Raw genomic sequence first — 10,742 nt, forward strand, 5'->3', positions numbered from 1 at the left:
CTCTCTCTCTCTCTCTCTCTCTCTCTCTCTCTCTCTCTCTCTCTTTCACCTCCCCCCTTTTTTTGGTGATGGTGGGGAAGTAGTTTGAGACAGGGTTTCTGTGTGTGGCCCTGGCTATCCTAGATCTCGTTTGTATACCAAGCTGTCCCTGAACTCAAAGATCTGCCTACCTCTGTCTCCTGAATGCTGGGATTAAAGGCATGTGTCACCACCACCTGGATCTTGAGGTCCTTTTAAAGAAATACATTATTTCAGCCCATTTTTTTGGTGGGGGCAACAGCTCCCCATCTTTCAGATGCCCTGCCCTCTAGGAGAGGTAAGATTCTAGGTCTGATTCGGGGCTTATTGATTGCTTGGTTTTGGTGGTGGTGGTAGTGGTTTTAATGTCATTGGCTGAAATAGCAAAAGAAATGTTTGACCCTGGAGAGAACAGAACCAGTCCCCAAATTCCAGGGGTCTGGAACAGAGGATCAACAAGGACTGTCTAGGTTATAAGCTAAGGCGCTCTCTCAGAGGTGGTCTTACTGATCAGATACCGACAGTCTCAATCCATTCAAATGTGGGCATGGTGTGCAGTCTACCAGCTACACCAGCATGGCAGTCTCTGGCAGGCCTCTTTTCTGCTCCTGCAGCCTCCATAGGTGCACAGGCCAACTTCCTTGCTCCTCTGCACCGTGTCTGCCTCTATGTCATTCTCATGGCCCAGAAGTTCCAAGAAAGATGAGACCAAGGCAGAGAGGCAGAGAGCTCAGTTTAACCTTCAGGTGGATCACAGAGTTGGGGGAATGTGTCACGTATCTTCCTAATAACCTTCAGGACTTTGTGGAACCACCTTTGTTGTCCTAGGAGGGCATTCATAGGCACGGCTCTTTGGTCCACCTCTGGGTCTCCTTGTATGTCCACATTTCCCTCTTGAATGGCCTGTGGGCATACCCTCCATTCTCCCCACAGCTGCCTACGGACTCCTCCCTATCTCATGTCCAGCAGTTCAATGTCTAAGGTGCCATGAGAACAAGGAGACTGTACAAACAACAGTGCCCCAGGTCCTACCTGGACATTGGTTCTGTGTTAGCTCCAGGCTGAGGCCTTTAGGAAACTCTTCTTGGCCAGCTACAATGTCCTACACTATGATCTCTCCTGGAAGGCCATGTGCATCGGCTCATGGGACATTTGGTATCTCCTGTTCCCTCTCCAGGTTTCTCCTCTGCTCCTCTCTTGGCTCCCAGCTACTCCAGGTCACTGGCAGTGTCACATACGTTATGACTTGTTCCTATGTCCAAAGATCTTATTGCCCTGACACTTCTGAATGTCATTTAATCATTCAGACACAAAGAGTGGTTAGACACAAAGAGCCAATGCCTGGCCTCCACACAGTAATGGGCTTTATCCCAGTGCATGCTGTGGGAGATTCAAGGTGCTGCTATAGTCATGAAATGTATTGTTTGGAGCAGTCAAGCACTGACTTACTGTCTCTGGTGCCTTAAACTGTCAGGACACTGAGGTAGCTGGTTCAAAATGTCCTCTCTGGTATCTGAGAGCTACTTCACCCATGTGGGGAGCCAAGACCACTGACCTTTAGAGCCCCGTCTGTGAGAGATAAGGGAGATGATGGGAACCCTTCTCACCCACTGACAGCTGGTCGTGTGTCAGTGCACTTGCAGTACCTCTCAGCTACTCCAAAAGGAAAGAAAAGTAAAAAAAACAAGAGTTAGCTGAATTCAAGAGATTTTTTTTTCTCCTTTTCCTCCATCTTGAACAAAACATTCAGGGTTGAACCCCACTGGTAAGAAGTCATACTCCTCCCTCTTACTCATCTCAGTCCCTTTGTGGTGCTGTGGGGCGAGGATGTGCTGTTTGGAGCCACAGCAGCCCAGCTACCTTAAGACCACGAGGATAGGCACCGTGACTGTGGTGAAAGCCACAGACAGAGGATGCACAAGGGCCTGACTCAATGCTCCTTAATCTCTACCTCAGTGGGTCTCGACCTCTCGTTGCCACAACCCTTTAACACAGTTCCTCATGCCGTTGTGACCCCAAGCCATAAAAATGATTTTCGTGCTACTTCGTAATTGTAATTGTGTTACTGTTCTGAATCCTAATGTGGATATCAGATATGCGGGGTATTTGATATGCAATCCCCACCAAAGGATTCGTGACCCATGGGTTGAGAACTGATGCTCTAGACTCTAACTTTGAAGTACAACCAACCATGGTTGGAGTCATTACAAGGATCTCTAGAGCTCACTGTCCAGCAAGGATCACCCTTAGAGATCTGAGAGAGCCTGCCTCAAAACAAACAAACAAACAAAATGCATAAAGCATTTGCTGAGCAAGCCAGAAGACTAGAAGAACAGAGGCCAGATCCATTCACCTATGCAAGTACAGGGCAAGCATGATGGCTAGACTGTAATCCCAGAACACAAAAGGTGGAGTGAGGATACCTGAGCAAGCTGGTTAGCTAAACTAGCTCAACTGGTGAGATCTAGGTTCAAGTGAAAAGCCCTAACCCAGTGTATATGGTAGAGAGCAACTGAGGAACACATCTGACATCCAACTCTGGCCTCCACATATCTGTACCCGTGCATACCCACACACATGCAAACATGCGTAAACACAGATGCATACCATGTAAACAAGATTTTAAAAAATTAAATAGATGGTGCCTGAGGATCAACACTATAGGTTGTCCTCTGAACTCCATATGCATCCTTACACAGAAGCACACAAGCACAATTCGACATACAGTACCAGCACACATATGCACACATGCAAAGATGGATACCAAAGTCATGCTTTCTACCTATCAGATTGTCCTATCTGCTACTAGTGATCTTCACACCAGAAAAATAATGAAATAGGGTGGTTTTTAGTTTGCTTGTTTTTTTTTTTTGTTTTTTTTTTTTTTTTTTTTTTTTAATTTAGTTTTTGACATGGTCTCAATATGTACCCTTGGCAGGCCTGGAACTCCCTATATTGATCAAGCTGGCCTTGAACGCACAGAAATCTGCCTCTGCCCCTCAACTGTTGTTATTAAAGGCATGTACCACTACACCTAGCTTGAAATAGATTTCTCATCTTTATTATTACAAGATAGGCTCTAACAACTATAATGTAAACTTTTGACCAATGGATGTATAAATTCTAAAGGTTATTCTTACGGTTTGGATGAGAAGTGTCCTGCCCCACTCTCCCCTTTGCCCAGGCTCATGTGTTTGAATATTTAGTCCCTCAGCTAGCAGATCTATTTTGGGAGGCAGTGGAACCACTGGCAAATAGGACCTTGTTGGCTGATATAGGTCACAGGGGCACACCCTGGGGGTCATAACCCACGTTATTTCCTGTCCTACCTCTGCTTCCTGGTCACTCTCTGTGAGAGGCTGCTGTTATGATAGCCACCCTCACAGACCCCACCCACTCTCCAGCCACCATGCCTTGGCATCCACAGGGCCTTCATGGTTTACCATGGTTGAATTATATTCCTGAGCTGTGAGCCAGAATAAATCCTTCTTCCCTGAAGTTGCTCCTGTCGGGTATCATCACAGAGAATAGAAAAGTAACCACCACAGTCATATATCTAATTACAGGAATCTGGGAAATGACATAGAAATCCACCCAACCAACACACACACACACACACACACACACACACACACACACACACACACACAGAGAGAGAGAGAGAAAGCCAGCCCGAAGCCAGTTCAGTGTTGGCCGGTGCTGGACACAGGGGCAAATGAGGTGCAGTTTTCTTGGTTACTAGTTAATTAACTGGGGAAACTTGGCAAAGGCACTCAGAGCCATAAAGCAAGGCAGAACCAGAGAGATGCCAAGAGGGGTCCACGTGGAGGGCTGGGCCAGCACAGAGGGGTCCACGTGGGGGGCTGGGCCAGCACAGAGGGGTCCACGTGGGGGGCTGGGCCAGCACAGAGGGGTCCACGTGGAGGGCTGGGCCAGCACAGAGGCCAGACTTCATTCCAGCTTCTCTGGAAAGGCTGACTAGAATCCAGCTCTGGTTTCTCAGTTGATGAGAAAGGGGAAACTAGAACAATGGAACCTAAATGTCCTGGGCCTCACCCTCTAATCCTCCCCGGCTATGCATCTCTCTCTGCCTCTGTCAGCTCTCCCTTCACTCTGGAATCCATGTAAAAAATTAATTTCTCTCAGTAAACTAAAAATCACAGAATTCTCCCTTCAAAATTTCCTGTCTCTGTTCTATCCAAAAACTCCAGTGCCAGGAAGGAAAGGGGTCACTTTTATGGGGGAAATTTGTTATGTAACACGCGGATGCCAGGAGAGCCAGTGGAAACGCCACTGGTGGGTTCTGTCCAAACTTTGCAGAAAGCAAACATGTTTCCCTCAAAAGGACCACGGAACCCCTCGTAAAACATGCCGGAGGAACAGGCTTACACTGTAGGAAAAGGTATTTTGTGGGTTTTGTTTTAAGAAAGAACAGGCCTAATTAAGGGGAGGCTTCGTCGCTGCCCAGCCAACCCTGGATCCTGGTAAATAAATAGCCTGAGATTTACATCTGGAAGGTAGAAGTCTTAAAGTCAGTTTGAATTATATCAACAAACTGCAAACACATTTCAGAGGTATAAATACAGTCATCACATTTCCTGATACCATTACAGAGACAGCTAAATAGAAGCCATTACCTCCTGGTCTCTGGGAGGAACCATTTAGTCATTTACAAGTTAAGTTTAAAGTGGCCAACCTACAACGGGTAGGAGAAGGTAAACTGTTAGAAAGCTATATATTTAAACATTTCTGTGAGTACAACTTTGTTACCTGTAGAATGCTGGTCTTCGTACCCCTGTGGGAGGGACATCTTAATTTTCTGCTGGGAAATGACACGTGAGAAGCACACGTGGTTTCTGGCTTGGAACCTAGAAAGAGTAGATAGAGACACACAGCTATTTCAAAGGGGCCTTGGAAATCGTTTACACTTCAATGAGAGCTTACTAGTTAGTGTCTCTTGGTTTAATAGTTACATAGTGTGGCCTGGGGAGGTGACTCACTGGGTCCAGTGCTTGATGCATAAGCATAGGGACCTGGGTTCTGACCCCCAGCACCCGGGTGAAAACGCTAAGGATAGCCCCCGTGCAGACCGGTAATCCCATGGAATAGAGGCCACAGAACGCATTCTAGCTAGTCAGTCTAGATGAATGGGTGAGCTCCAGGTGACCAAGAGATCCTGTCTCAAAAACTAAAGCCAAGAGTGACTAGGAAAGACACAGGGTAAACTGTGGCCTCTATCTGTACACATGCATCAGCATACATATGTATACTATACCACACACACACACACAACACACACACACACACACATGCACAGAGAGAGAGAGACAGACAGACAGACGGAGGGAAAGAACAAGAGAGAAAGACAGAGAGAGAGGGGAGAGAGAGAGCAAATTGAAGGGAGAGGAGAAAAGAAAATTGATAGCAGAACTTGGGGATTTACAGCAATGGTAGAGGGCTTGCATGGCAAGCACAGGGCTTAAGTTCCATCCCCAGACCTGGGGCTAAAAATGTAATTTGAAATGCACAGATGATGAGATTCTCCCACCCCCTATTTAACATTCTATGCTCCCCCCCTTTTTTTTTTCACAATGGTCCCTGGCTATTGTGTAAGTGTGACCATGTGCTGGGCAGACAGAGAAAGGATTCCCATTGCAGGCTGGCATTCATCGAAGTGGCCTGGAGAGTGTAATTGGGCCGTGTGTAATTCTTTAAGCTCACAGTTGAGATCCGTTTCATTTGCATATCTATCTTGAGGAATTATGGGATACCCAGAGCTATTTCTAGAATGCTATTTGCATAATTGTTCTAATCTTTCATGAATACGGCGACATGTGTGGTCTGACAAAGGATTTTTGAAAGGGAATTTGTTAAGTTGCTTTATAAGGTTGGTAAAGATATTAGAGTTAAATGGTGGTAGGTATATATTTAATAACCTGTTTCTATTGAAGGAACACAATTACATAAAGCCGTTAGTCTACTGCCAATGGCTTATTACCTATGCCATTGTTGTTCACTGAAAGTTTATCATCTAAAGTTGATTTCTTCTTCAACACCTCCCACCCCAAACCAACACTTCTTAGAAAGAACTAAAGTCACTTAAACACCATGAGAAAATGGACAGTTGTTTTGTGACACTCTAACACCCCTGCCCTCCCCTCACACACATTTCTTAGTCTGTGGGCATTTCCAGCTTTGGACACTAGCTACAAGACAGACAGACAGACAGACAGGCTTACAGTCTTTGTGGTCTTTTCCATGCTGGTGTGCTCATAATCAAACTACCTGAGTTTCACCATTTCTAAAGAGATCCTTGCTCCACTCAGTTAACAATTTCTTCTTGTGGAACCATGAGGTCTGTGAGGAGAAAATGCAAGCAAGTCTAGTCCTCCATAGTTTGAATATTCTCAGACAACAGGAAGGAGCATTCCTTTCTGACCTGTGAACACTGTGAACACTGTGACAGCCAAGTTCTCTCCTCCATTCTGGTTCCATTCCTGAGCTAGCCAATCCCAAAAAGACTGTAGAGGTTTGGTCTGTTGCTATGTATTGTAAATGCCACTACACCTGGGCACCATTGTTTTATTTATTTGTAATGATTTATTATCTTTATGTGTATTGTTACTTTGTCTGCAGGCGTGTCTGTGTACCTTAGAAGCCAAGCCCCTCTGGAAGAATGCTATGATGGTTTGTAGATGCTTGGCCCTAATAGGGAATGGCACTGTTGGGAGGTGTGGCCTTGTTGGAGTACATGTGTCACTGTAGGTATGGGCTTAACAGCCTCGCCTTAGCTGCCTGGAAATTAATATTCCACTAGCAGCCTTCAGATGAAGATGTAGAACTCTCAGCTCCTCCTGCACCATGCCGGCCTGGATGCTGCCAATCTCCCGCCTTGTGATAATGGACTGAACCTCTGAACCTGTATGCCTTCCTCAATTAAATGTTGTCCTTTATAAGACTTGCCCTGGTCATGGTGTCTGTCCACAGCAGTAAAACCCTAACTAAGACAAGTGCTCTTAACCACTGACCCATATCCCCAGCACCCTACAGTAATTTTAAAAGGTAACACACTGAAGTTCAAAATGCAACAAAATGATAACCCATTAGAAATACTCAGCTTAATGATTAGGAACGAGATGATGGAGATGTCTACCAAATAAGGGCCACTTGAGTGCTTCTTCTTGTGTTGAGGGTGTGTGTTTCAGGCCCTAGGGATCCTGGCTGTTAAGTCAACTCAACCAGCCTTCCCAGGTCCTTCACTGCCTGGGCCTTATGCCAAATGTACTCATCTCTGTTGGAGAGGAAGCTCAATTTCCTTTTAGTAAAGTAAGGGAGATCACATCTGCTCCCTTCCGCTGCTCTGAGTTTAAGTCACACAGTCACATGTAGACAGCCAGTAAACAGTGTCTGAATAGGGTAACAAGGAGCTGGAGAGGACAACTGCAATCTATAGGTCTCTTCTGCTAGCCATAGGTTTCTCAGTTCTTAATGAAATGAAAGAAAAAAATGATGGAATATTAGCATTTGCCATGCAAAGGGCTAATAATTTATTTCTATATCCTCATAAAAATATAGTAAATACTACTTGCTATGCATCTCATGTTTGGGGAGCATCTTTTGGCTGCATTGCACATTGGTAGATGGGATGAAATGAGAGGGAATAATCACAGGGTAACACAGGAAGCTGGAGGAGGGGAGTAGTTAGGAGGACCCAAGTTTGCTCTTTAATAAAAACCCCTGTCTTAGTTAGGGTTCCTATAGCTGAGACAAAACACCATGAACAAGGAAAGTTTGGAAGGAGGGGTTTATTCACATCACTGTTCGTTATCAAAGGAAGTCAGGTCAGGAACTCAAATAGGGCAGGAACCTGGAGGTAGGAGCTGATGCAGAGGCTAAGGAGGGGTGCTGCTTACTGGGTTGCTCATCATGGCTTGCTCCGCCTGCTTTCTTATGGAACCCAGGACTACCCAGCTTAAGGATGACACCTTCTACAGTGGGCTGGGCCCTTGCCCATCAATCACTAAGAAAATGCTTACAGCCAAGATCTTATAGAGGCAATTTCTCAACTGACCAGTGAAACCTCTTTGACATCACTTACCAGATTTTCATGAAGGTACCAGGGATTCAACTCAGGCCATTAGGCTTGTGTTGTAAGAGTGCCTTTTTCCACTGAGCTAAGAGAGTCTATGTTTGCTGGGCAATGGTGGCCAGAGCCTTTAATCCCAGCCCTTGGGAGTCAAAGGCAGATAGATCTCTGAGTTTGAGGCCAGCCTAGACTACAGAATAAAGTTTGAGGACAACCAGGGCTACACAGAAAAAAAAACATGTCTTGAAAAAACAAAAAACCAAAACCAAAAAGAATGGGTATGTTTAAAATTTCCATAATAAAAGTTTTGTTGATTGAGTTGTGTGTTTTAAATGAGCCAAACACACTCATGCCAGCACTAATCTTGTCTACAGAGGAATGCAATCCAGGACACTTCTCAATAGTTACTCAAACCTAACTTAATAAAACAGTTTTCTCCAAGTTTAAAATTCACTTGAATTTCTTCAATGGGAAACTCTCCCTCTCACACACAAATTACTTGTATTTTAATCAAAAGGATAAGCATATGAATGTAAATAATTGTGGAAGCTTGATTAGCAGTACAGCCTACAGGCTAAATCATTCCTTAGCAATGAGTGTCACTGGGCCTCTTGCTTCTGCACTGACCCACACATGACAAGGGGAGGGCATCTAACTATGCCACACTGTTTTTTTACTACTTCGAATGTATTGTTTCCTTTGATATTGCCCTTTGTAATTTCCTGTTGTGTCTGTGCGTACATATATGTATATATAAGTTCACATGTAAGCCAGAGGTGCACCTCTGGTGACTTCCTCAATTTTTCTTTACCTTAGTTTTTAAGACAGGATCTCCCACTGAACCTGAAGCCCATCAAAGCCCCAAGGATGACTGGTTTGCAAACCTCAGGACTTCTGTCTCCTCTGTCCCAGCCTTGGGATTGGTTGCCATTTGCTACTGCTTTCTACTTGTTATGTGATTTCTGGAGATTATACACCCCGTCATTATGTTTGCACAAGTACTTGACCAGCTGAGCTGTCTCCACATTCTGCAAAGGGTTAACTTTTATGATTCTTTTATCTTTTGAGAAAGAGGTGAAATGTTTAGTTAAAAAAATATCAAGTAGGGCTGGAGAGATGGCTTAGTGGTTAAGCTGCTCTTCCAGAGGTCCTGAGTTCAATTCCCAGCAACTACATGGTGGCTCACAACCATCTGTAATGGGATCCGATGCCCTCTTCTGGTGCATCTGAAGACTGTGACAGTGTACTCATATACATTAAATAAATAAATAAATATTTTTTTAAAAAATTATCAAGTAGCCACAAAAGAGCTTTAGTCTAAAGCACAGGTTCTCATCTCTACCTTCTGCCTCCAGAAGAAGTATGACAATGACTAATGACACCGCCAGCTGTCAGAGCTAGGGCAGAACACTGGAATCCTACTACGGGGTGCAACACACACACAAAAATTTTTTTATTAGATGTTTTCTTTATTTACAATATCTCCTTTCCCAGGTTCCCCTCCAAAAAGAAAAAACTAAAACAATCCCCTGTTCCCTCCCCCTTCCCCCTGCTCACCATCCTACCCTCTCCTGCTTACTGGCCCTGGCATTCCCCTACACCGGGGCATAGAACCTTCACAGGGCCAAGGGCCTCTCCTCCCATTGATGACCAACTTGGCCAACCTCTGCTATACATATGCTGCTGGAGCCATGAGTACATGTGTACTCTTTGGTTGGAGTTTTAGTCCCTGGGAGCTTTGAGGGTACTAGTTAGTTCATACTGTTGTTCTTCCTAAGGGGCTGGAAACCTTTCAGCTCCTTGGGTCCTTTCTCTAGCTCCTTCATTGGGGACCCTGTACTCAGTCCAATGGATGGCTGTGCGCCTCTACTTCTGTATTAGTCAGGTACTGTCAGAGCCTCTCAGGAGACAGCTATATCAGGCTCCTGTTATCCAGCACACTTGCTGGCATCCACCAATAGTAGCTAGATTCAGTCTCTGCTCCATAGTTACCTACTCACTCAGTTACCAGGGGTGACTCTGTCCATAGGGCAATACCCAGCCAGTTGTGTTTGTCACAGCTGGGATGGGGGGATGCTATTCACATTTAGTGAATAGATGCTAGAAATGTGCTAAAGCCCTACTCAGTCTCTGCAACTCCTTCCATGGGTATTTTGTTCCCTCCTTTAAGTAGGACGAAGTATCCACCCTTTGGTCTTCCTTCTTCTTGAGTTTCTTATGGTTTGTAGTTTGTACTTGCAACACACAAAATTAGCAGGATTGGGGGTGGGGCATGAGCCCTTAGAACTCATGGGACAAAGGCACCTGGGAATATGCATGGGTGGTAAGTAACTCCAGGGAGTAGACTTCTGCACAGCTGCAAGCATGAGGGTCCCATACATCACAAGGAAGTCCCCAGGAGGGCACAAGGATGGGTATTCAAAAGTGCATGTGTGATCTGAGCATTTTGTCACCACGAATCACAGTCTCCATGCTGTGGACTTGCTCTTAGTCTTTGGTGACTAATGCACATTTTGATGAAATGATGACTTATGGACCAGTAGAGCAGAAGTTCTGGGAATCAAGGGCAAGAACCGGCTGTGGGTCGGGATGGAAGAGTTGTGTCAGACACTGAGTCACCTGAAATGTCCTCCTGGGA

Source organism: Mastomys coucha, unplaced genomic scaffold, assembly GCF_008632895.1.
Source record: "Mastomys coucha isolate ucsf_1 unplaced genomic scaffold, UCSF_Mcou_1 pScaffold20, whole genome shotgun sequence".
In the NCBI taxonomy this organism is placed as follows: domain Eukaryota; kingdom Metazoa; phylum Chordata; class Mammalia; order Rodentia; family Muridae; genus Mastomys; species Mastomys coucha.